The sequence below is a fragment of the Petaurus breviceps genome, unplaced genomic scaffold (assembly GCF_028583685.1).
Source record: "Petaurus breviceps papuanus isolate PSGF00001 unplaced genomic scaffold, PetGlider_PUasm1.0 90825, whole genome shotgun sequence".
Lineage (NCBI taxonomy): Eukaryota > Metazoa > Chordata > Mammalia > Diprotodontia > Petauridae > Petaurus > Petaurus breviceps.
The window spans coordinates 13,048,102-13,072,988 of record NW_027187353.1 but is presented as its reverse complement, the minus strand read 5'-3'; the positions used below and the strand labels follow the sequence as shown (position 1 = coordinate 13,072,988).

Sequence of the window (24,887 nt, the reverse complement as noted above, 5' to 3'; positions counted from 1 at the left end):
TGTAAAAATAAGGCCATCTCTATGCTCAAGAAGATTATAATTATTTTTCAATTAAAAAATATTTTCTCTCCCTTCCTCCTCCCCTTACTGAAAGAAAAAAAAGCAATACCCTTATACAAAATATACATAATCAAAAAAATTCCCATATTCACCATATCCAAAAAATGTCTCAATCTGCAGCCTGAATCCATCACCTCCCTAAAAGAAAGTACATTGTCCTTTGTCCCCTGTAAACATGATTGTTCATTGCACTGATCAGTGTCCTTAAACCTTTATAATGTTGTTTTTGTATACTTTGTTCTCCTGGTTCTGCTCACTTTGCCCTGCATCAGTTCATACAAGTCTTCCTAGGTTTCTCTGAAATCATCCCTTTCGTTATTTCTTATGGCACAATAGTATTCCAATACATCTATAGACCATAAATTGTTCACCCTTTAGTTTCCAGTTTGTTGACATGACAAAAATGCTGCTTTGGCTGTCTTTGTTCATGTGGGTCTTTTTCTTCTCTCTTTTATGTCTTTGAAAGTATTAGTCTACTACATGAAGCTTACATTCTACCAGAAGGTAATAGGATTCAAGAGATAACAAGAAGGGATCAGAGTTGAGCAGAAGCCCCAAGTCTTAGGCCAACCTGAACCTCTTGGATATTTGATCTCCCTAGATTCTACACTGCAAATGCTTATTTTCACAAAACTGAGTAAGTACCTACTATGTACTTTGTTAGGTGATGGAAATACAAAGGAAAAAATCAAAACAGCCCTGCCTAAGATCTTATATTCCGCTAAAGGCAGAAGCTGGGGCAGGGGGTGAAAAAGACACAATCTAGACACAGCTAAATCAATATAACATATCTGTATCAATTTCTGTCTCCTGTTGTATCACCCCACAGTTATGGATCAGTCTAGCATGGTGGTAACTCATGCCCAGAGACTGTCATCTGGGAATTGGGCTCCTCCAGATGGATGAGAGAAGTAGTATCATTCATATTCCCCATCTTTTATGAGGTAATGCTGTCACTGACAGAAGGCATAGCCTTCTCTGGAAATACTTTCCAAAAAGACAGTTCTTAACAACTCTGCATTGATAGGGCCCTGGACTGCAGGGGCTATTTGGTAACAACTTCCTGCTAGAGTCATTAGAAAGCTATGAAGCTTTTAATTTATCTTCTTAATGAGGGGACACAATGAAGAAAAAGGCCAAGACATTTCCAAGGTTTCTTTAGACATTCTCTACTGCTCAGATTTTCATACTCTCTATTGTCCTGGTTTCCTTAGAAATAGAAGCATTTGTCCCTTCAAAAGCAAAACCCATTGAGACAAGATTTGCAGGACAAAGTCTCCAGTGTTTAAAAAGAGGCCCAAGGAGAATAGTTAGTTTCACCCTGATTGCACTTGGCAGGTAACCGAATCAAAGTGAGAATCACAAGTGATATGTCTAAGTTACAGAGGTGATAAAGCGAAATTCAGGAAAGACGTTTTCATTTTTCTTTCTTTGTGAATGGATGAGTGGGGTGACTCCCCCTGCTTGGCTTTGCATCAGCTATGCACAACCGTCCCTGGGCTACTTTATACTTCCACACACTTGCACATATGTGCACACACATATGCACACTCATGTGCACATGCATACAAAGGCTTCCAGTACTTTCTGTTTGAAGTGATCACACTCAGACCCATAAGAGCAATCATTCTGCATGCAGATATCATCTCTATATGTCCTGGGAGTTGGGTCAAAACACCCTGTAATTGCCCTGCCACCTTGTTTCATGGCATCTGGATAGGATCCCCCCTCCTCACTCACTGCACTTTTACTCCCATTGAAAGACCTCGTCTCCATAAAATAACTGAGTACCATGCTCCTACCTTCCAAGTTCTAGAGACAATTCTGAGGCACTGGGCTTTCTAGCAATATGTTTCTCATAATCAATCAAGTTCGTTAGTTTTTACAAACAGGTTTTCTGAGAAGATATAGTAAGAGCAGTAGTTACTAAATAATTCCCAGCACCATTACCAGGGGCATACTCTCACCTGGTATACACAAGGCTTCTATCCCTACTTTGGGAGAGAAAGCACTTGCAGGTACCTAAAATCAACGTGAGCCAGTCCTGTAGTGAAAGAGAGAGATAACAGGTAAACAGACTGACCAACTCCCTTATATTCACAAAATACTAAATGAAAGCTCTCTAGGGAACTGAGTAGATCCTTTCAGTGCATTTACAAGGAAGGAAGGAAGGAAGGAAGGAAGGAAGGAAGGAAGGAAGGAAGGAAAGAAGGAAGGAAGGGAGGGAGGGAGGGAGGGAGGGAGGGAGGAAGGAAGGATTAAGTTCCTACTGTAATCTAGGTGGCACAGTGGATAGAGTGCCAGGCCTGGAGTCAGGAAGACCTGAGTTCAAATCCAGCTTCAGACACTTGCTAGTTATGTGACATGGGCAAGTCACAACTCCATTTGCCTCAGTTTCCTCATCAGTAAAATGAGCTGGAGAAAGATATGATAAACTCCACTATCCCTGCCAAGAAAATTCTAAAAAGGGGTCATGAAGAGTTGGACACTACTGAAACATCTAAATAACAAGTCCTCCATGTGCCAAGTACATAAGTGCTTTACAAATATTATCTCAGAAGCACAGCCCAAAAGCTACAGAAGCATACAATCTTCAAAAGCAAAGGAAGCACATACACTTATGAGGTTGCTGATTCATTGATTTTGTGGGTTTGGCTACTCTCTTGATTGACATTTCTTATAACACCCCCCCCCCCCCAATAGCCTACAGCCCATGACCTTCCAGAGTTACATAGCTGAAAAAGCCCATCAGCTTTAGGCTAACTGATAAAGCTCTCCCAACTTCGACTGGTCCTAAAACAAAAAACATAAAAGTCTAATTCTAGGTCTTTAAAAATCTTCTTGGGGCGGCCAGGTAGCACAGCGAGTAAGAGCACCAGCCCCAGAGTTGGGATGACTTGGGATCGAATCCAGGCTCAGACACTTAGCACCCACCCAGAAATGCCTGGCCGTGTAACCTTGAGCAAGTTATTTAACCCCTGTTGCTTGTGAGTATATATGTGTGTGTGTGTGTGTGTGTGTGTATATACCTATATGTGTGGGTATATTGTGTATGTATATAAGTGTCCATATGTGTATATATGTATGCATCTATAGGTGTGTGTACATACACGTATATGTATGTATGTATATATATATATGTATATGGCACATTGCTAACTGCTGGGGATATAAAGACAAAATGTAGTTCCTGCCTCTAGAACTTGTATCTAAAGGAGAGTTAGGGAATAGACTGGATTTGGAGTCAGATGTAGGCTTGAATCCCCACTATACTATTTAATAGCTAATTGAGAATGGGCAACTTATTTCATCATAGACTCTGTCTTATCTGTGAAGAGATTGGACTAAACAACTTCTAAGTTCTGATCTTTGATCTTATGTACAGAAATGTGTGTAAACCTAAACGGGGGCAAAAGGGCAAAAGAGAATGTTTTTAATGTACTAGAAATACTTAAATGAGGAGAAAACACTAAAAAGGCATTGGCCATCGAGTAACTTTCAAAACTACAGAATTTCCATAATTATTAAAACAAAAAGTTGATCATATTTACATGTTTTCCTCTTCCTCTTCAATAATTAGTTAAAGTGATATCAATCCACATAAAGAAATATGACATACTGGAAAGAGTATTGTCCTTTTACCTCTAGATCTAAAGCCCTTAAGCCATTACAACCAAGCTGCTTTCAGACCCAAGAACACCAGTGGCCAGGAAAGAGATGCAGACTTTGCAGGACTCCTCCCCCACCCCCCAGGTTTCATGATTTTTCCCTCAATACTTTACACTTGGAACTGATGATGAAAGGCACTCATTTTGGACTGCGAGCTTCCCTTTCTCTAGCACTCACCTGATGTTAGTGCCAGGCCTGTGTCTATGAGTTCCCAGCCCTGGAAATACAGGAGACATTCAGAGACTTGGCTCGGAATGTGTCTCCCCCATTCAGCACCAGCTGTCTCCTCGTCAGCTTTCATGTGGTTTTCATTTTGTTGAACATTGTCTCTGTCAGAGTGTGAAGTTCTGAGTCAGAAGGTGAGGCACTCCCCCAATTTGAACCTTAAAAAGAAATTTTCTAAATTCACCTGCCAAACCCTGGCTCACTAAATGCTTATGAAGGGTCGGATTTGAGGATTTATGTTGGGAGGGGGAAAGGAAGGGGGAGAGAGGGTATAGACATGAATAATATGTGAATCAGGGAACTTAATCAAAACTCATAAATCAAGCTTCAACTTAAGCCAAAGAATATTTTTGAGTCAGCACTGTGTGACTATCACTGTACTAGGCACTATGGGGAATACAAAAGAGGACATTGCCCTGTTCCCAAATAACATAAAATCTAGTAGAAGAGACAAGGAATGCACGTTAAACATCCACATATTTTGGACCATTAATAAGCTCCAAATAACAAATGTGTAGTGAGATCAGATCAGGGAAAGCTTCATGAAGGAAGTGTAATTCAAAAAGAGTCTCAAAGGATAGATAGAATTTTGATTGACTAGAATGAGGTTGGAGGGACATAGTCCAAACAAAAGAATTAGAATGAAGAACAAACCAACTTCAATTTTAAAGGAGCATGTAGGGTAGATGGAATCAAGGGCAGGTAACAAAGGAGGAATATAAAAAAGTTCTCGGTTCAGAAAGAATGGTGTCAGAAGCACTAAAGTTCAGAATAAACTAAGCCTAATTATGACTCCTACAGACAAGATTTTTGGCACTCATTTTGGTTTGTTCTTAACCTGGCAGGGGTAAGAAGGTCAAAGAATGACTGAAACCGATGTGTGAGATGATCACAATGGATGATGGAGATAGGGGAGAACTATTAAATTCCCATTTTGCTTCTAAAATGCTGTGGTTCTATGATGACCAAAAGCATAAAGATAGGAAGGAGAAGGATGTGGTGAGATAGGATGGAGAATTCTTGTCACTCTTTACATAGTCTTAAAATAAACATCTCAATAGAATCAAATATGACCCAAGTTGGAAGGGACCTTAGAAGTCAGTCTAATGCTGATTTGAGCAGGAGAAACCAGTATCTAGTTGCTACTTAAGAACCTAAAATGACCAAGATCTCACTTTGTACTGTGGAAGCTGTAGCAGCAAGCACCCCAGCATCCCCAGGGTGGCTGCCAACACAGGTTTTTAGATCTGCTTTTCTAAAGGAAAGCAACTCAAAATGGGTTAACAATCTTGCTTTAATCAAACATATGTCATTTACCTAGTTCAGGGGGAAAAGGTCAGCACCCCAAACTTCAGAGAATACAAACAAGTTACAAGCAGAAATTACAAACATACAGAGAAGCAGATCAGCAGATAGGCTTCCAGCTGTCTGACCATTACATCCATACCTAGTCAGTTACCAGAGAGGGAAGCACCAACATGTGGATTTTCAAAGCTGAGGGGCTCAACAGCTGCCCAGAATCTCATCTGGTCAAATCACACAACACTTCTCAAAGTGAACCCCAAAACAAAACCTCATATCAGGGTATATATAGCCTTCTCCTGAATCAGAGAATGTCACAGCCCTCTTGTCCCACTGCCCAATCACAAAGCATCATGGTGTGGGCATTCCTGAAAAACAAGCCTCCTGCCACAGGCTCCATGTGACCACATTCAGCCTATTAGGGGGCAGAGTATATTTTCAAATCAAAAAAGGTTCTCAGAGTCACTTAAGCCTATCAAAGGGCTTAGGGGCAGGGAAGATCTTAAATTCCCATTCCCATAACAGAAGCCCATCCCTTTCTTTGGTTAGTAGGAGATTTTTTCTTATATCAAATTGGAACCCACTTCTCTGCAATTTCTGACCTCGCTTCTAGTTTTTACCTTCTAGATTAAACAACTTTGATCCCTCTTCTATGTTTCAGAGCTTCAAGGACTTGATTTCTCATCTATCCTCTTGCCACTAGGAATATGGTCTAGAATACTTCCTCCTTGTCTGAAGAAAGGGGACCATATAGAAAATCTCGGCAATTGACAAAGATAGATAGTATGTGGTAAGTCAAAGAGCTATAGAAATATGGTGCCAAGGATCTTTTTTCTTTCTTTTCTCACTATTTGAGATTAATTTCTTATTTGTAAGGTAAGAAGTCCTCACATTACAAATGGGGAATTATGAAAGTGAAAGAGTACAAAGTATGTTAGCAAAGAAATGTAACATAGAAAAAGAAGAGAGCCTGAACACATGGCAAAGCTGAGTGATGGCATAGCCTGTGAGCTCCACTGGTATCTTGGTGGTGACAGGAGAACTTAAGAAAAGTTCTCAACTTTTTGGGCAGACCTGGTATGCTGAACCTATGGAAGGACATTAATAAGACATGCCCAGCTTTGATAATCAAGGATGAGTTGCTATCTGTATTGGTGGAAGGAATACCAACTTTGATAAGATTATAAACTCATTGGAGTATGGGAATATGAGAACTGAATACTCTCTTCTAAAAGCAGGAAGGTATCTTTTTGTGTGAGGTGTTCAAGGGTAGTTTTCTCAAATCTTTTGTATTTCTTCCTACTCTCTAATGTTTTTGTTTTAGCTTGATTTAGACTGGCTTCACACATACACACACACACACACACACACAATCCTAAACACTCCAACTTCTCTCCGGTTTTATGGTATCCCTGCTCCCACCTGGTCCTAACTGCCATCCCTGACCTCTGAACTTTCCTCTCTGGCCTGATCATCTCAATGTCAAAAAAATAAACCGTGCAGGCTGGTCTACATGGTATTCTTCCTAATGAAAACACATAAGGGAAAGAAAGAGTGGCAGATCTATCAAATCTCATAGTCAAGGTCATTTTCTAACTTCACAGGTGGAGTAGTAATCAAACTCACAATAAAAATAGAAATAAAGACCACTTTACTTCTGGATTTCCCAACACTTAAGAACTGAGTGGAATGAAAGTAATTGTCAGGACTTAAGAAAAGGTTTTTCTTATCCTGCAACAGTTTCACATACTGAAGCACTGAATTCTTTATTCTTTCTTTTGCATGAAGTACAATACACATAGGCACATGTGCACACACATGCACACACACACACACAAATTGTTGTATAAAGGTCTCCATAGACGTGAAAAGAATAGAAATCCCTCACGAGGTGTTTTGTTTGTTCATTTCAAGGAGGTGGGAGGCCTTTGGCACTGGTAACATAGAGCGCTAACACTTCACAATGTATTACTTTGTGGATCACATACCATTTTCCATGGCAATTACTTCAAATCTTTATAAAATATTTTAAGAGATTTGTAGAAGGGGGGCAAAAAAAGACTCTGTAAGAAAGAATAAAAAAATGGTAGAGGTAAAAGCTAGGACCTGGAGAGTCTTAAGAACAATTTGCGCTTTCTCTATTTAACTTCTAAAGGAGACCTTAAAGAAATTCCAAGCAGTTTAGGTTTCAGTATCCATGTGGTCCTGAGTATTCCTCTGAGGCGGCTAGGGGGGTAGAGTGAAATAAACCACTGGGCCTGGAGTCAGGAAGTCTGTCATTTTTCAATCATGTCTGAATTTTTATAACCCCATTTGGGATTTTCTTAGCAGAAGTACTGGAGTGGTCTGCCATTTCCTTCTCCAGTTTCTTTTACAAATGAGGAAACTGAGGCAAACAGGGTCAAATGACTTTCCCAGGGTCACACAGCTATTAAGCATCTGAGGCTGGATTTGAATTTAAGTAGATGAGTCTTCCTGACTCCAGTCCTGGTACACTATGCACCACAACACCTACCCACCTGTTGGGGTCAGGAAGACCATGTTCAAATCTCAACCTCAGACACTTAATAGCTGTGACTCTAAGGACAAGTCACTTAACCACTGACTGCCTCATTTTCTTCATCTGTAAAATGAGGATAATAATAACAGTGACCTCCAGAGTTCTTGTGAAAATCAAATGAGGTCATACTTACAAAATGCTTGGCAAATCTTAAGGCGTTATATGAATATCAACTACTGTTGATGTTGTTTTGTTTTATTAGTTGGATAGGAGGATAGCTTGATTGATGGGATAAAATCTAGCCAGAAGTTGGCAAGGTGTCATATGGTGATCATTTAAGAAAACTGAAGAGGTGTAACCTAGAGAAGAGAAAACAGAAGGGAGATTTGGCAACAGTCTTCAAGGAATAGAAGTGGTCGCAACAATGCTCTTCATGATCATTACTCTTGAAGCACTAATAAATATTTAAAGTTGTATGTTATGCTTTTACATTAATAAAGCATTTTATACACATTATTTCATTTGATACAACAGCCCTATGAAAGAAACACTATAAGCATTATCCCCGTTTTATAGATGAGGAAACTGAGGCTATAAGAGGTTATGCTATTTTCCCAAGGCCACAAAGCTAGCAGGTGTTGAAGTGGGATTTGACCCCAGATCTAACTAATTCAGAATTGACTTCAAGGACTGGCATATAAGAAGACTTGCCATATTGAGACACAGAGGAGAGGACCAAGAGCAGAAGTTATATGTGGGGAGGGGGGAATATTTCATCCCATTCTAAGCAAAAACTATTGAATAATTAGAACTGCCCAGTAATGGATGGGGTGATTTAGAAAGTAGTGGGATGCTTCTCACTGGAGGTCTCCAGATGAGAGCTGAATGACCATTAGTTCGAGAAGGACTTAGAATTGTTTTGAAATAACATTAAGATTCTATAAAGTGAGAAGTAACATAGGATAGGTGGCAGAACATTGGCGTTGGAATCAGAAAGAGATAAGCTCAAGTGCTCCCTCTGATGACTCAAACATGACCTTGGGTATGACCTCTCAGTGACCTGGGTAACTCCCAAAGACTGGAAGTGCAGACTGACAGGAAGGCATCTCCTCACATTGGCTTTTCCCTATACCAATGAAATCAAAGAACAAGTTAAAAAAAAAAGTAGTGATCGCTAGAATTCAAATTCTCTTTAGCTGTATTTTTTGTAGGTCTCAGATTAAAATCCACTAGAATTGTAGCCATTCTAGAAGGCCAGTGGGACAAGAAATTATTAGAAACAACCCCATTTAAAAAAAAGTCCCAATTTCATAATTATTTGAAAATACTGGTGATGTGTGAAATGAGCACTTCTTGGGCATTTAATGAATGCTTGTGGATAGATTGAATGAGCAATGATTGACTACTAGCATATAATGAGTGCTGTGTAAGGCCAACTGTAGCTAACTTGTTTCTGTTTACATGCATCCAGTCCCCAGAAATACCAGCTAGCTCACAAATTCCCTTTGATCAAAAGGTAGCAGAACAGGATAAAATCAAATCTCAGCAAAATAATTAGGGAGTCTCTCAAGACACCTTCCTGGAATAACATTTCACGTTGAAACATCAAGGATTCAGGTTAGAGTGAGACATGCTGACAAATGTGATTGACTTTATCCTTTGCTGGCCTGCCTCTAGGAGTAAAGACTTGAGATATTTCCTGAGAGTGCCCTGGAACCTCCCTAGATGGATCTGTCCATCTAGATATATACATACCCAAAATAAACCTGGAAAAAGCTTGAAGGGAGAAAGAAAAAAGCCACCTCTTTATCAGAGACTGGATGAAAGAAGGAAAGAAGGGAGTGGGGGGATCTCAGGATGATGAATTCAGAGTTAAAAGGGATCTTAAAAGTCTTTGCATCAAATCTCATTTTGCAGATGAGAAACCTGGGATTTAGAATGGTTAACTGATTTGCCCAGGGTCACTTAGGCCATGAGTGAATGAAGCACTATTTGAAGCCAGTTCCTTTGACTCCTTAACCTCTCTTTGGAATTTAGCATTTCTGCATTTCTTTTCATTATGAATGTAAGCAACAAACATTATCTGAGATTATGAGTTTCAGTAGCCTGCGAAATGGGTACATGATACACAAAATGGTTGAAAACTGATTTAGCAAACGTCCTATGTATGGAACTACTATGTGGATCCCAATTTCTGAGTTCCCAGAAATAAAGGTACTATACTCAGTATTGGGGGTACAAAGGAAAGACTGTTCTTAAGAATACTTACATTCTTAAGAATGTACTTCCATTCTATGGAATTACATTCTATGCCCTTAAGAAACTTACATGCTAGTAGGAGAAAATAAGACATTTCAGGAAGTAGTAGAAAGGTATGAGTGTTTTAGTCTGAGAAGGCATAGGGATGATGAGTGGAATTGGAGGGCAGTCAACTGCCCATTCCAAAATGAAAGGCTGGGGAACTCCAATGGGTAATAGTCCCCTTCAATAAAGGATGGCTACTACCTCCAACCCCTTAGGGTTTGGGATCATGTGTCATTCTCCATCTTAATACTGATAAAAGATTTCTCAGAAATATTTTTTGAAGCTAGCCAGATTTATTTTAGTAAATCTGAATCTGTGGCCCTGATGATGGGATCTAATTCCTTACAAAAGGGAACAGTAGGATGTTAGAGCCTAGGCTGAACATTTTCCATTGGGAGGATTGATGGCAATTGATGGTATAGCAAAAACCATGAGGAGGGAGATACAGCCCCATGCTTTCTTTGTGAATCACACCACCCACCTGGAAGAACCGACAGCTGTTGAGTTAATGGAAATAAATTGCTCAGCTTTTCAATATTTCTCCTTGCCAGCCACTTCGGTCACATGTAAACAGAAGCCAACAGCATTCACTAGTAAAGTAATAAAACAGAATTTTTGGGAGGAAATGTTAAGCTTTGTTCTAGTCTTGGGGAAAGCTAAAATCAATGATAGCTACCAGTTCTTCAGTGCTAGAATGATTAGGAGAGCCATAACTAAGTTGCACTTCTCTGAAAAATATCCATGGGTTGTGGTAGACCACAAGCTCACTGGGGGTCAGGAATGTGATATGACAGTCAAAAAATGCCTATGTAACCTTGGCCTATGTTGTGAGGCATATTGTCAAGAATAAAGGAAGTAATAATCTTAGAGTCTCATCAGAGACCATTTCATAGCCAGAATATCTCATTTTAAGAAGGGCATTGATAAAATAGAAAGTATAAGTGGCAGCCATAATGGCGTAGGACCTCAAAATCACGTCGAGAGGATTAGCTGAAGGCAACTGGGATATTTAGCAGTGGAAAGAATAGATTTAGGGAAAACATGGCATCTGTCTTTGTATCATATATTTAAAGCTGTAAAAGACTTCAGAGGTTATGTAGTCTCATCCCTCCATTTGTCAGATGAGGAAACTGAGCCCCAAAGCTCTTAAATGACTTGACCAATGTCATACTGTAATGGGAATGCAAATTTGGAAGATCTTCCCTGCCCCTAGGGTAAAGTGCACCAGAAGCCTGGGGAGGGAGGCTTGTTTTTCAGTAGATACTTTTTGATTGGCCAGTGGATCAATAAGGTTGTTACATTCTCTGAGCCAGGAGAAGGCTATATAAGCCCTGATGTGTAGCTTTATTTTGGGACTCACTTTGAGAAGTGTTCTGTGATTTGATCTGAATTCTGGGAAGCCGTTGTTGAGAGTCCCCCGGCTTTGAAAAACCCAGATGTGGAAACTCAGATGTTGACTGGGTATGGATGTAATGGTTGGACAGTTTGGAAATCTGTCTACTTGATCTGTTTCTGTCTTGATAATTCTGCCTGTATGTTTTGAAGTTCGGGGTGCTGACCTTTTTCCCCTGAACAAGGTAAACGATATATGTCTGACTGATTAAAGTAAGCTTGTTAACCCATTTTGAGTTGCTTTCCTTTATCAAAGCAGATCCAAGAACCTGTGGTGGCGGCAAACCCTGAGGACGCTTGGGGTGCTTGCTGCTACACATACATATAAATAAGAATCAGAGGCAAGATTTGAACTCAGGACCAGCCCTCTTTTTACTATACTATGTAGCTTCTTTGTGGTACTGGGCTTGGTCAGTTTAGCCGAAAAGGAAAGAATTAAGTAGCCAGAAATTATAAAGGTTTTGACTAATTAAGAAAATGCTTCCTGGGGCTGCTAGGTGGCACAGTGTATAGAGCACTGGCCCTGAAGTCAGAAGCACCTAAGTTCAAATCCAGCCTCAGACACTTAACACTTACTAGCCATGTAACCTTGGGCAAGTCACTTAACCCCAATTGACCTCCAAAAAAAAAAAAAAAGAAAAGAAAATGCTTCCCGACAATTAGGATTATTTCAAATAGAACAGCCAGCCTCAGGAAGTGGTTAAGTTCCCCTTGCTGTATCAGTCTATAAATAATAACTAGATGATGGTTTTTCAGTGATATTGTGGAGGGATGGAAGTGGTATCTATGTGGTACAATTTTATTTCTCTTTAATTGACTAAAATGAAATTGATTCTTTCAAGGTTTTCAAGTTGGGGATGTAGCATCCCTGGTTGAGTTGTAACATTAAATATGTGCAATAAGCCTGGAAAGAAAGAAGCTGCAGTTCAGAAAATGGTTTCTAATGTCATGCTGAAATCTTATATTTCATTCAATGAGAGTAGGCTGTCACTGAGGGTTCTTGAGCAGGAGAATACATTATCAGACTTTGGGGCTTTAAGAATATTGTCTTGGGGCGGCTAGGTGGTGCAGTATAGAGCACTGGCCCTGGAATCAGGAGGACCTGAGTTCAAATCTGGCCTCAGACACTTAACACAAAAATTAGCCATGTGACCTTGGGCAAGTTACTTAACCCCAATTGCCCTAATTCCCCCCCTCCAAAAACAAGCAAAAAAAAGAATATTGTCTTAGCAGATTGTAGAGAAGAGAAAGGAAAGGAGGGAGAGAGGAAAGGAAGGGAGAAAGGAAAGAAAGGAGGAAGGAAAGGGAAGAAAAGGAGGGAGGGAGGAAGGAAGGAAAGAAAGAAAGAAAGAAAGAAAGAAAGAAAGAAAGAAAGAAAGAAAGAAAGAAAGAAAGAAAGAAAGAAAGAAAGAAAGAAAGGAAGGAAGGAAGAAAGAAAAGAGGGAGAGAAAGGAGAAGAAAGGGAGGGGAGAAGGAAGGAAAAAGAATACTTTAAGTGCTTCCTAATGTTCCAGAAATTATGTTAAGCACTGGGGCCATGAATTGTTAAAAGGGCACTCCTTGTGTTCAAGGAACTTACATTCTAATAAGGGAAACAACATAAATAAGGGAATGGTAGCAAAGGAAAAGAATTTTGGTTTGGGAGGTCTCAGAGATGGTCAGAGCTATAAATCTGTAGAATGCCACACCCTTTCCAGAAGCAATGAACATGTTAGTTTGAACACTGTTCTCAAAATAGGAGGTGGGAAGATGGCTGGATTAATGAATGGTGCTACAGCAGAAAGATTGCTGGACTAAATGATGGTCAGGAGTCTGGTGTCCAGCACCAACTAGGTATAAGAGGTTTTCACCAATAAGAACAATATAGGCCTAGAGCAGGATTCCTCTAACAGCAGTGTTGGCTCAGCAAGGCAGGAAATGGTCAGATCAAAGTATGGTCAGGAGTTTGGGACTGGCTAAATATGGCAGACTCTGACTGATCAAGAGAATATGAGTCTAGAAGTTGCAGAGAAGAGACTAAAATCCAGAAGGCCCAGGACAAAAAAACAGCAAAAAAACAATCTGCTGCTACATCAAAAGGAAGATGATCTGAATTAGGGTGGTGGCCATGCATATCAAGAGAAGAGAACAAATTAGGATATTTGCAGGAGGATGAAACAATGAACTTTGGTAATTGATTAGATGTTGAGGGTGAAGGAGAGAGAAGATTAGAGATTAACACCAAAATTGCAATCTGGGGTATTTGGAAGGATGATGGCACCCTAAACAGAAATAGACAAGTTTAGAGATGGGGTACATTTTGTTTACTTGCTTCTTTTGAAAGGGAGACAAGTTCTGTTTTCAAGAGCTTGAATTTAGAAAGATATCCAGTTAGTGATTTCCAATTTTTTTTTTCTTTTGAGTTGGAATGGGGAGGGAGGAAACAAGCATTAAGCAACTAGGTGGCACAGTGGAGCTTGGAATCAGGAAAACTCATTTTCATGAATTCAAATTCAGCCTCAGACTTACTAGCTACATGACACTGGGCAAGTCACTTAACCCTGTTTGCCTTAGTTTCCTTGCCTGTAAAATGAGCTGGAGAAGGAAATGGAAAATCACTCCAGTATCTTTGCCAAGAAAACTCCAAAATGGAGTCATGAAGAGTTTGACATGACTGAACAACAAAGATGCACTATGCTAAAACTTTATAAATATTATCTCATTCGTACCTGAACTCAGTTCCTCTTAACTCCAAGTTCAATGCTATGTCTACCATGTGGGCCATGAGCTTGTAAGAGAGATTTAAGCTGTATAATTCTGGACATTTTAGATGGGTAGCATTGCCTAATATTGAGAGTGGTGAAGTCAGAATCAGAAAAATATTGTTTTATATCTGACCTCAAACACCATTTGCTTATTCCAAGGCCAGTTATTTAAATTTCCTTTGCCTCCTTTCCTCATTTGGAAAATGGGAATAATAAAATCTGCTTTCAGGTTCAAATGAGACAACATATATAAAACAGATAGATAGATAAATAGATGATAGATAGATAGATAAATAGATAGATAGATAGATAGATGATAGACAGATATAGTTATATAAATTTTAGTAATATTATTTTAGAGTTAATAATTGGACCTATGTGAAGTAAAAAGATTACTGAGAGATAGTATGGAAAGAAAAAAAGTCCCAGGACAAAGTTGTGTAAGATACCCAAAATTTGAGTTTAGAATGGGGATGATAACACAACAAAGAGTAATGAGGAAGACAGGCAAAAGAAACAGGAGGAGGGTCAGGAGGGAGGAGGGAGTATCCAGGATGATCATACTTGATATCACAGGCTGAAAAGAAATTGGGAGCACTGAAGATTGAGAAGTCCCTGGATTTAAGCAGTTAAGAGATCTTGAATAAACTTCAAAAAAGCCATTTAAGCAGAGCGCTGGGGTCCAAATCCAACTTGCAAGGGGTTGAGAAGTGTGTGGGGAAAAAGCAAACAAGTAACCAATAGGCACAGTTTTTTCTAGGAGCTGGTAAAAGAGACAAGAGATGGAGGCTAACTTGAGAGGATAACTTGTTTTATCACAGAGGAATTGTGGGCATGTGTTCGACATAAAGGAAAGATTATTGTCATTCATCCTTCCTTCCCTAAGAGGACCAATGGCATCAGGATGGTCTTGACTTGTAAGTGAATTGAAATGAAGGGAGGCAGGCTGTGCAAAGTCATCAATGTCACTGTCTCTTCCAGTCATTGGAATCCAGTGACCCTGGGTGCAGTGAGAGACCACGGCCTTTTTAAGCTAAGGTCTAAAGGAAAGATTAAAGATAAGGGGAAAGGATTATCAAAAGGGCAGGCTGCCGAGCCAAATGGGAGAGGAGGAAGTCAGACACTAAATGTTTGGGGTAGGAATGGCTTTGGTGACAAAAAGGGTGACCTTTTCTTTGAGACTGGAGATTATTCAGATTATCTCTTCACTTTTAACCTGCTGGCTCTGCCTCCTGGAGCGAAGTACAATTAATCAATCCCTTTTCTGTAAAATAGACCTTCAAATAGAAAATAGTGTGTCCCCACCATACTATGAAGTTGCAAAAGGGGCAAATCTAGCTTTGATATCAGGATAAACTTCTTGACAATTCAAGCTTTCCAAAAGTGGAAAAGGCTGCTTTGACAGGAGTCAGGTCCCCCATTCTTGAAGGTCTTTAAGCAGAGGACCAATGACCATTTCTAATGTACATTGTAGTGGAGATTCTTCTGAGTAGGAGTTGCCATAGATGGTGGCTGACATTCCCTCCAGTTCTCCAATTCTGGAATTCCGAGAAAGCCTTGAAAGTAGTTATCATGTCCCCACCAAGGTGTTTCTTTTTTAACTGAGAGTAACCTCAAGCCCCTGTCACTAACCTGGTCACCCTCCTCTGGATGCTTGTCATTTTATCACAGTTTTTCTTCATATATGGTACCCAGAAGTGCAGAAGATACTCCAGGTGCCCTTTGTCCTCAAATTTCCATGTACATACTTACCTGTTTAAATGTTTTATCCCCTCAGGAGGAAGACATTTTCTTGAGGGAAGGGGCTATTTTATTCTCTTCATGTTCCCCATCATCCAGCACAGTGTCTTACACATAGTAGGTACTTAATTAATTCTTGTGCACATGGATTAGACAGGATCTTTTTACCTCTCTAGTCCTGGGATACTATGCCTCTCAATTCATTCTATTTCATTAGTTTTGAGGGCTGCCATGTCAGACAATTAACTCATGTGTTGAGCTTATAGTCTCCTAGGACTCTTGGAACTTTTTTCAAACTGCCTCTTCCATCGTACCCTCGGGAAGTTGATTTTTTCAGTGCATATATAAGAAAATGAAGATTGTCTTTTTCTTTAAAGATGGTGAGTAAATAAATGCACTTTCATCTTAAGAAATACTCAGTAAAGGGAATTATTTCGCATTGTTTGCTGAATGAACATAAAAACACAATGATTTAGTTTATACATTACATTTTGCTTGAAAATGAATCTAAATATACAGAAACATCCTCTGCAGAAAATACTAGGTAGGCCTCTGTTGATTGGGCTGTGTATTATGTTACTGGGTCTGGAAGAGAACCACAACTTAATTCTATTCCAGAGCCACATCTTAAGCTCAACCCTGCCCTTGGTTATGAAGGTGACAGGGCAAGAGTGGGGGTGGACTTAGGGAAAAGATATTCATCTAATGGGAAAAACAACTCCAATACATGTCCTTGCCATTGGCAAGACATAAGGTCATCTTCGTGTAATATAAAGGGTTTTTATGGCATTCATTCTGTTAATCAGTTTACCAGGAAACCAGTAATGAAGGACTTTGTTAGAATGGAAATAAATTGGAATATAATTAGAAAAATAAATAGAAATCAAAAATGTTCTCTAAAAAAAAAAAAATGGATCTCATCAAGCTCATAAGATCATAGATGTAAGAGCTCTTAGACATCAACTAGTCCTATTCCCTTATTTGAGAGATGAGGAAATTGAGGCAAATAGAGGTTATGTGACTTAGGGAAGATCACACGGGTTGAAAGTAGCAGAGAACTGGGGTGGCTAGGTGGCACAGTGAGTAAAGCGCTGGCCCCAGAGTCAGGAGGACCCAAGTTTGGTTCTGGACCCAGACACTTAACACCCACACAAAAAAACTAGCCATGTAACCTTGGACAACTTACTTAACCCCAATTGCCCTCTAAAAGGCAAAAAAAAAAAAAAGAAAAACAAAGAAAGAAAAAAAGTATGAGAGAACCAAGATTGTTTCCCATGTCCTCTAACTCCAAATCAACCAGTCAAACACAATTAACCACAAAAAACATTTATTAAGCTCCTACTATGTTCCAGGCACTGAGCTAAGCCTTGGATCCAGTGCCCTTTCCAATATAAACACAATCCTCATCCTCAACCTCACTGATAAAACTGACTATTGCTTATTCATCTTCTTGCTCTGTGACCATATCGATCAGGGTATAGATTCAGATTAAGAGGAGCCTTAAAAGGTTCCTAACTACCTGGGGGACTCATCACATGGGCAGCTTGGTACTTTAGAGGCATCTAAGTAGCTCAGTGGATAGAGTGTTGGGCCTAGAGTCAGGAAGACCTGAGTTCAAATCCAATCTCAGCTATTTACTAGCTGTGTTATCCTGGCCAAGTCAATGAAACTCTCTTTGCCTCGGTTTCCTTAACTGTAACAAGGGCATAATAATAGTTTCTATCTTCCAGGGCTCTGGGCATGACTAGATATCCTGAGGGGGTGGGGGAGGGTGTCTCTTCTCTATTGTTTTTGACTTGAGCCCCATGGGTCATGTTCTATTTACTGTTGAGTACTAGTGACTAGTGCCCCAGGTCTATTTAACCACTTAACATAACAATTTTCGCAAAGGGATATTTACTTTGAAGAGATAGAAAGAAAGAACAGAATACAAACATTTTCACCAATACCTGGGGGGGGGGGGGGCATATTCTCCCTTATATTACCTTGGTCTCCAGAGGAAGTGATCTCAAACTTTTCTCAGTTCTCACAAAACATTGGCCCTACTAAGTTCACATCCAAAGGTGACATCACTGACTGATACTTCTTTGTCTCAACTACCATTGAGTTAAGCCTCAATGGAAAGAAGACCCCAAGGTCTCTACCCTTATAGCATTTCTTTCTCCAGTCACCATGAGTGAAGGAATTCAATCATGTACATGAAAAGAATGAGACCAGAGTCTATCTTGAAGCTGACTCAACATTTTTGAAGGATTTCCAGTTCCAACGATGCAGTCAATCAAAAAAATTTCTTCTAGCCATGCAGTTAGCATACCAGAATCAGGTATAGAATGTCTCTGCATGTGCCACAGTTTCTCCAAAAAGAAACTTCCATTCCATGTCAACATGACTTTCCAAGAAATGAGATCTTCTACATTTCCAAGTAGGAGAGGTCATCAGAGCATTATGCACATTTACCAGATCCCATTCTATAGTCTTTATAATACACTGCTCCCCTTACCACACTCTACAATCCAGCCAAACTGACCTTCACTCTGTTTTTATGCACACAACCCTCTGTCTCTCATCTCCATATTTTTACATTGGCTATTACCCTTGCTTAGATGTGTTTCCTCATCAAATCCCCTTAGAGAATGCCTATGTAACTTTAAGAGGTGTGAATTCAATATGAAGTCCTTAATATCCCAGCTGCTACTGTCCTCTCTTCCCAAAATGCATTTTGTGTATGTATATTTATTCTTCTTATTCTTTTTTTTTTTTTTTTTTGCCTTTTGGAGGGCAATTGGGGTTAAGTAACTTGCCCAAGGTTACATGGCTAGTTTATTTTTTTTGTGGGTGTTAAGTGTCTTAGGCCTGAACCAAACGGTTCCTCCTGACTCCAGGGCCAGTGCTTTACTCACTGTGCAAACTAGCCACCCCCTATTCTTCTTATTCTTATGTATGCGCATATTGCCTTTCCCAGTAAAATGTAAGCCCCTTAAGGACAGGCAGTCTTCAATGATGTCTTGTGCCTCCAGCACATACATGAATTTCTAACTCAAATGGTTAAGAAAAATTTTTGAATATGTAATAAGGATGAAGGTACCATGGTGAGTGGGGGAGGGAAGGCATAATGGTATCCAGTTCTATGTAAGGAACTCTCAGATGAGGAAACTCCTTCTCTTAATGCAGGTCTATACCACTCTTAGTTAAGTGACTCACTCAGGCTCATACATAATCATTATGTATTAGATATGGGACTCACTTTGCCATCCTGCTCCTTGAGTACCTCAGGAATGATATAAATTATATTTGTTTGATAATACAAACAAATTCAAAGAACAGAGCAAGGTTACCAAAATCAAAACGTAAAGGGAAAGAAAAAAAAAGAAGAACCTGACTTTGCTGTTGTGGGGCAGCACAGACTAGCAGATAGCTGATTTCAGAATCAGTAAAGGCCTGAGTTCAAATCCTCCCCCTAACAGACATCAGTGTTTCAGGAGACTCTCAAAGGGAATAGTTTACACAACATTCTCAGAATCTGAGTCCATAGAAGAATTCTCTCATAAAGAGAGCCCAACAAAGATAAGATCATAGGTCAAGTTGAAAGAAAAAAAATGTATCTCTATCTTTAGTTAAAAAGAAATATCGGCAGTGCTAGGAGCAAAAAGTAAGAAACTTGTTCTGTTTTCGAAAGGGCATTGGATTCATGATCATAAGATCTGCATCCATACCTACATTACTGTGAACAGGTCACTTCTCTTTTTTTTTTTTTTTACTTTTTCGGAGGGGGAAGGCAGGGCAATTGGGGTTAAGTGACTTGCCCAGGGTCACACAGCTAGTAAGTGTTAACTGTCTAAGGCCAGATTTGAACTCAGGTCCTCCTGACTCCAGGGCCAGTGCTCTATTCACTGTGCCATCTAGCCACCCCCACTTCTCATTTCTGAGCCTCAGTTTACTTATTTGCTAAATGTGGAGGTATACTAGATAATTTTTAAAACCTTTTCCAGTTCTAAATTCGGTAAGTATTTAAGTGTCTATGTTCCAGGCAATGTGGTAAATGCTGGTGATACAAACACTAAAGCAAAATAACCCCTGCCCTCAGGATGCTTATAGCCTAACATGGGAGACAATAGGCACATATGTAAATGAAAGAAGGGATTTGATTCCATATCTAGCTCAGCTGAGTTGATGTAGTCACAGGAAGCAAAAGGCAGATTAAAAGATAATGATGTTTTAATATCTTAATGAGGTATAAAACTAACTGTAAAAATGCAGCTAAATCCTGTGTCCCCTTAGGAAGTGTGAAAATGTTTCTCTGATTGAACTGGAAGGGAGCTCAGGATTGCTTGGCTAAAAATTGGCCACATCTATAATTTTTTTTAAATAGCTAAGACCTTCCTTCCCTGTAGTTAGTGGACACAGTTCATCAGTCCAAATCAAGCCAAACCATGAGCAACCTTGTGGAGTGTGACCCCCATGCTTATTCAAGAGGCCAGCCCTTAGGGATCTCTCTCCTCTCTGCCTCCCACCACTGACTGTGCATATCTACTCAACTTTTAGACACTCCCCATCCAGGAGTTAGATAATCAGTCCTAGAGAATTCTAGGAATAATTGAGATACGCCCAGCGGGAACCATAGATGCACATTCTTTGGTGTCCAGCAGCAAAGCTACTCAGTTAGTAGGAGACATCATATTCATCATTCAAAGGGTTTGTCAGTTCCAGGGAGTCCATTTAGGGGAAGAAACACAAAGAAAGCTTTGTTCGTTTGTTTGTTTCCAAAAGAGAATCAATTCAAGAAGTATGTCTGGTGGCAGTAGAGAAAAGAGATAATTGTGTGTTGCAGAGAGAACTAGCCCTGGCAACCGATAGACGAAGAGGAAAGACCAGGCCGTGGAAGCCAGCTGAGTGTCCTGCCCAACAGAGATACTGAACACAAGGCATAGCTATGTGAAGGGCTCTTGAGAAGAGAAAGGACCCGTAGGCCTTGTAGCACCAGAGTTGGGTTCTGAACATGGGTACCAGAATATGTTGCATGGTGTTAAATATGTGGATTTCACTACCAAATAACTAAGCTTGAGTCCACTTTTCCCACAGACGCTATGTGAATTTGTGGAATTGTATACTTCCAGTTGGAAGGGAAGGAGAAGGGAGGGGAGGGGAGGGAACGAAAAGAAAGGGGAGGAGAGGGGAAGGAAGGGAGGCAATAAGAATTGATTAAATTTATTAAATACATACTCCATGCCAGGCTAAATTCTTTACAAATATTATCTCATATGGCATGGGGCAGGAGTAAGGATGTTTTTATAGCTACTATTCTTACTATACAATCTTAATAAATGCATTTGCTTTGGTAATTGTATCTATTGGCTGACTATTAAAATTAAGTTTATGAACTATAAATTTTATCAATACTGACGCACAGATTACAATCCAGCACTAGGAAATAGCAGCCACCCTCTGGGGGGGGGGGGGGGGGCTAATCTGTGTGTCTGAGTCGGGGAGGGAGTAGCCCAGAATAAGTGCTACATACATATGGACACATACAAAGCAGACACAAGTTAACCTGGCAGGGGAAGGCATGAATCCTACAGTCCTGTGAACAAAGTAAGCAAAGTACCATGAAGCCTATAATTAACCCACTTTTGCAAGAAATGTTGCTCATGCATTGACAAAGTGAAATGCTGACTAAGGAATCAGTAGCTGAAAGTGACTGACCCCCACCTAGCAATGATGAATGAATTAAGTGATGATGTTGGAAGTGGAATACAGGTACCTTCTGTCATCTTAGCAGATTGGTTCATTTTCTGATGGTAAAAATGGAGTCCTTTCTCCTAAACAGGGTTCCTTAGGCATCCATCAAGGCAGAAGGCTTTTTCCCTCCCTCCCCTGCATCCTCCTTTCTAATATTATGGGCTTTGCTCCACATAGTATTCTCTTTTGGGTCAAGGAAGAGGAGGCCCTGTTCATGCTCCTAGGCCAGCTCCCACATCACCACAACCCAGGCCTGCCTTTGTCTCCCCCTCCTGATGATTAAAGGGACAGCAGGAATAAACATTAACCATGGGTGGGGGGGGCAGGATAATGGCACTGCTTATACATCATGCATATAGGCACAATGAAGCCATTATGATATTAGGGAATAGGCAATGGGAAATGTGCTAGCTGGATATATTAATAAGTTTCCAGTTGGGATTCATCTTCCACTTTGGAGGTGCCTATACTACTAGAAGTGGTCAAGATAAGGCTGAAGCAAAAGGAATGGTGGAGCACACACTTTTCTCAATCACCCCCAACTGGCCAAACTGACTAAAGAATGACTTACAAGAATAAAGGAAGGGCATGCTATGGGGATCAGGGATCTAGAAAAAATCTGGCTCAAGGGATGCAAGAAAGATCAAAAGGCTAACAAGATACCCTAATCTCACATATAACTAGGAACAGAATGGGCAGGAGGGGTGTAGCAGCAAGCACCCCAGCTTACCCAGGGTGGCTGCCAACACAGGTTCTTAGATCTTATTTTCTAAAGGAAAGCAACTCAAAATGGGTTAACAATCTTGCTTTAATCAAACATATGTCATTTACCTAGTTCAGGGGGAAAAGGTCAGCACCCCGAATTTCAGAGAATACAAACAAGTTACAAGCAGAAGCTACAAACAGAGAAACAGATCAGCAGACAGGCTTCCAGCTGTCTGAACATTACATCCAAACCTAGTCAGCTACAAGAAAGGGAAGCACAAACATCTGGGTTTTCAAAGCCAGGGCGCTCAATGGCTGCCCAGAGTCTCATCTGGTCAAATCACACAACTCTTCTCTAAGTGAGCCCCAAAGCCAAACCTCACACCAGGGTATATATAGCTTTCTCTTGGGTCAGAGAATGTTATAACCCTCTTGCCCCACTGCCCAATTACAAAGTACCAAGGTGTGGGCTATTCCTGAAAACAAAGCCTCCCACTACAGGTTCCATGTGACCACATTCAGCCTGTTAGGGGGCAGAGTATATTTTCAAATCAAGGAAGGTTCTCAGAGTCACTTAAGCCTATCAAAGGGTCTAGCAGCAGGGAAGATCTTAGATTCCCATTCCCATAACAAGGGGTTAGGCAACCAGGCCCTGGCAATAGCAGTTTCATCATGGCTTGACTTTCTGCTCTGGCATTCCTAATCATGAAGCTGCAAGGTAGCTAGAAACAATCTGATATAGAGAATACTGCTAAAATGCAGGGAAATGAAAATGTTCAGGAATGGGTGAGGTAGTAAAAGAAAAGTATTTGGAGTCAATAGCACTGGGTTTGAATACGATCTTTAAGTACTGCTAGAACGCCGTACTAGCTACTATCTGTGTGACCTTGAGCAAATCATTTCATTTCTCCTGGACTCAGTTACTTCATCTGTAAAATGTAGAAGTCAAAGAGGATCTCTAAGGTCCCTTCTACTTCTAAATTCTATGTTCCCATGATCCTATGAAGGAAGGCATTTTTTAAAAAGTTTGAAAATTGGGGCAGCTAGGTGGCGAAGTGAATAGAGCCCCGGCCCTGGAGTCAGGAGAACCTGAGTTCAAATCTGACCTCAGACACTTAACACAAAAACTAGCCATGTGACCTTGGGCAAGTCACTTAACCCCAATTGCCCAAAAGCAAAAAAAAAAAAAGTTCAAAATCTTAGTCTTCACTGTAAGGCATAGCACCCAGGGGCAAAGCAAGTGATAGTCTTCCTCTATTCTGCCCTAGGTGAGAAGACATCCAGAGTACCATGTTCAGACCTATGGACCTCATGGTGAGAGGGATGTTGATAAACTGGAGAGAATCCAGGGATGACGATGAGTGTAATAAAGGACTTCACGCCATATTTAGCCTATAGAAGAAAAACTTAGAGGGGATGCTTTCAAGTATTTGAAGGACCACCATGAAGAAGAGAGATTTCCTTAACATTCAGTCAACAAGCATTGACTATGTTTCTGATGTTGTTCTAGCCAGGCAATAGACATACAAAGACAAAAAAAAAAATGAAAGTCTCTGTCCTCAGGAAGTTTACGTTCTATTGATTTGTTCTGCCCGGCCCTGAAACACAGAACAAGGAGTGAGAAAGTACAATTATAGAGAAAATGATTCAGACTCCATGTAAGGAAACACTGCCAAACATTTAGAGTGATCTAAAAATAGAATGGTCTTCCTGTAGGAGTAGTAAGCAAAACTACTATATAGTCTGTAATTATCCCACTCTGCTGCTGTCTTTGATAAGATAGTGTCTTTCCTCTCTTTGGAGTTATTTGAACAACTACCTATGGGTATACTGTAGGCATAGGACTTCTTCTAAGCATCTTTCCACATTAGTCATGTTGTAAAGAAGAATTATAACCAAAGGGAAATATAACCATGAAAAAGAAGAAATAAAAAGGAGAGACAGACAGAGAGAGAGAGAGAGAGAGAGAGAGAGAGAGAGAGAGAGAGAGAGAATAGTATACTTTGATCTGCATTCAGACTCCACAGTTCTTTCTCAGGATGTGGATAGAATTTTACATCATGAGTCTTTTGGAATTGTCTTAGATCCTTGTATTGCTAAGAAGAGTTAAGTCTATCAAAGTTGGTTATTGCACAATGTTGGTGCTACTATATACAAAATTCTCCTGACTCTGCCCACTTCCATACGATTCTTTCTCAGGCTGGGTTTAGGCTATTCAGATAGCAGTTGAATTAAATAGCCTTGAGGGTCTCTTCCAATGTTAGGATATAGAGTCTGTAATAGTGAGAGAGAGGTACACTGGCGATATGGAAGAGGGTACTAGGTATGCTAAGAAGCTGCCTACAATGATGATACTTGAGGTCACGTTTTCTTGAAACTGGGGTTAAGAACAAATGAAAAAGGATCAGGTATTAACAACTTACAACCCTAAGCTTGGGGGGTGGAGGGCAAGGAAATCTTGCTCTGACAAAAATATACAGAAGCATGTAGTAACACTGAAGGACAACCCC

General features: G+C 40.2%; 1 long non-coding RNA gene across 1 annotated transcript; it reads left to right on the top strand.

The window, feature by feature from the left end:
- Positions 1 to 550: 550 nt before the first annotated feature.
- On the top strand, positions 551 to 23,893 carry LOC138148718 (uncharacterized). The gene is made up of 3 exons (XR_011165130.1): positions 551 to 697; positions 5,918 to 6,046; positions 23,646 to 23,893. It is a non-coding gene; the product is annotated as an uncharacterized lncRNA (long non-coding RNA).
- The last annotated feature ends 994 nt before the right edge of the window (positions 23,894 to 24,887 follow it).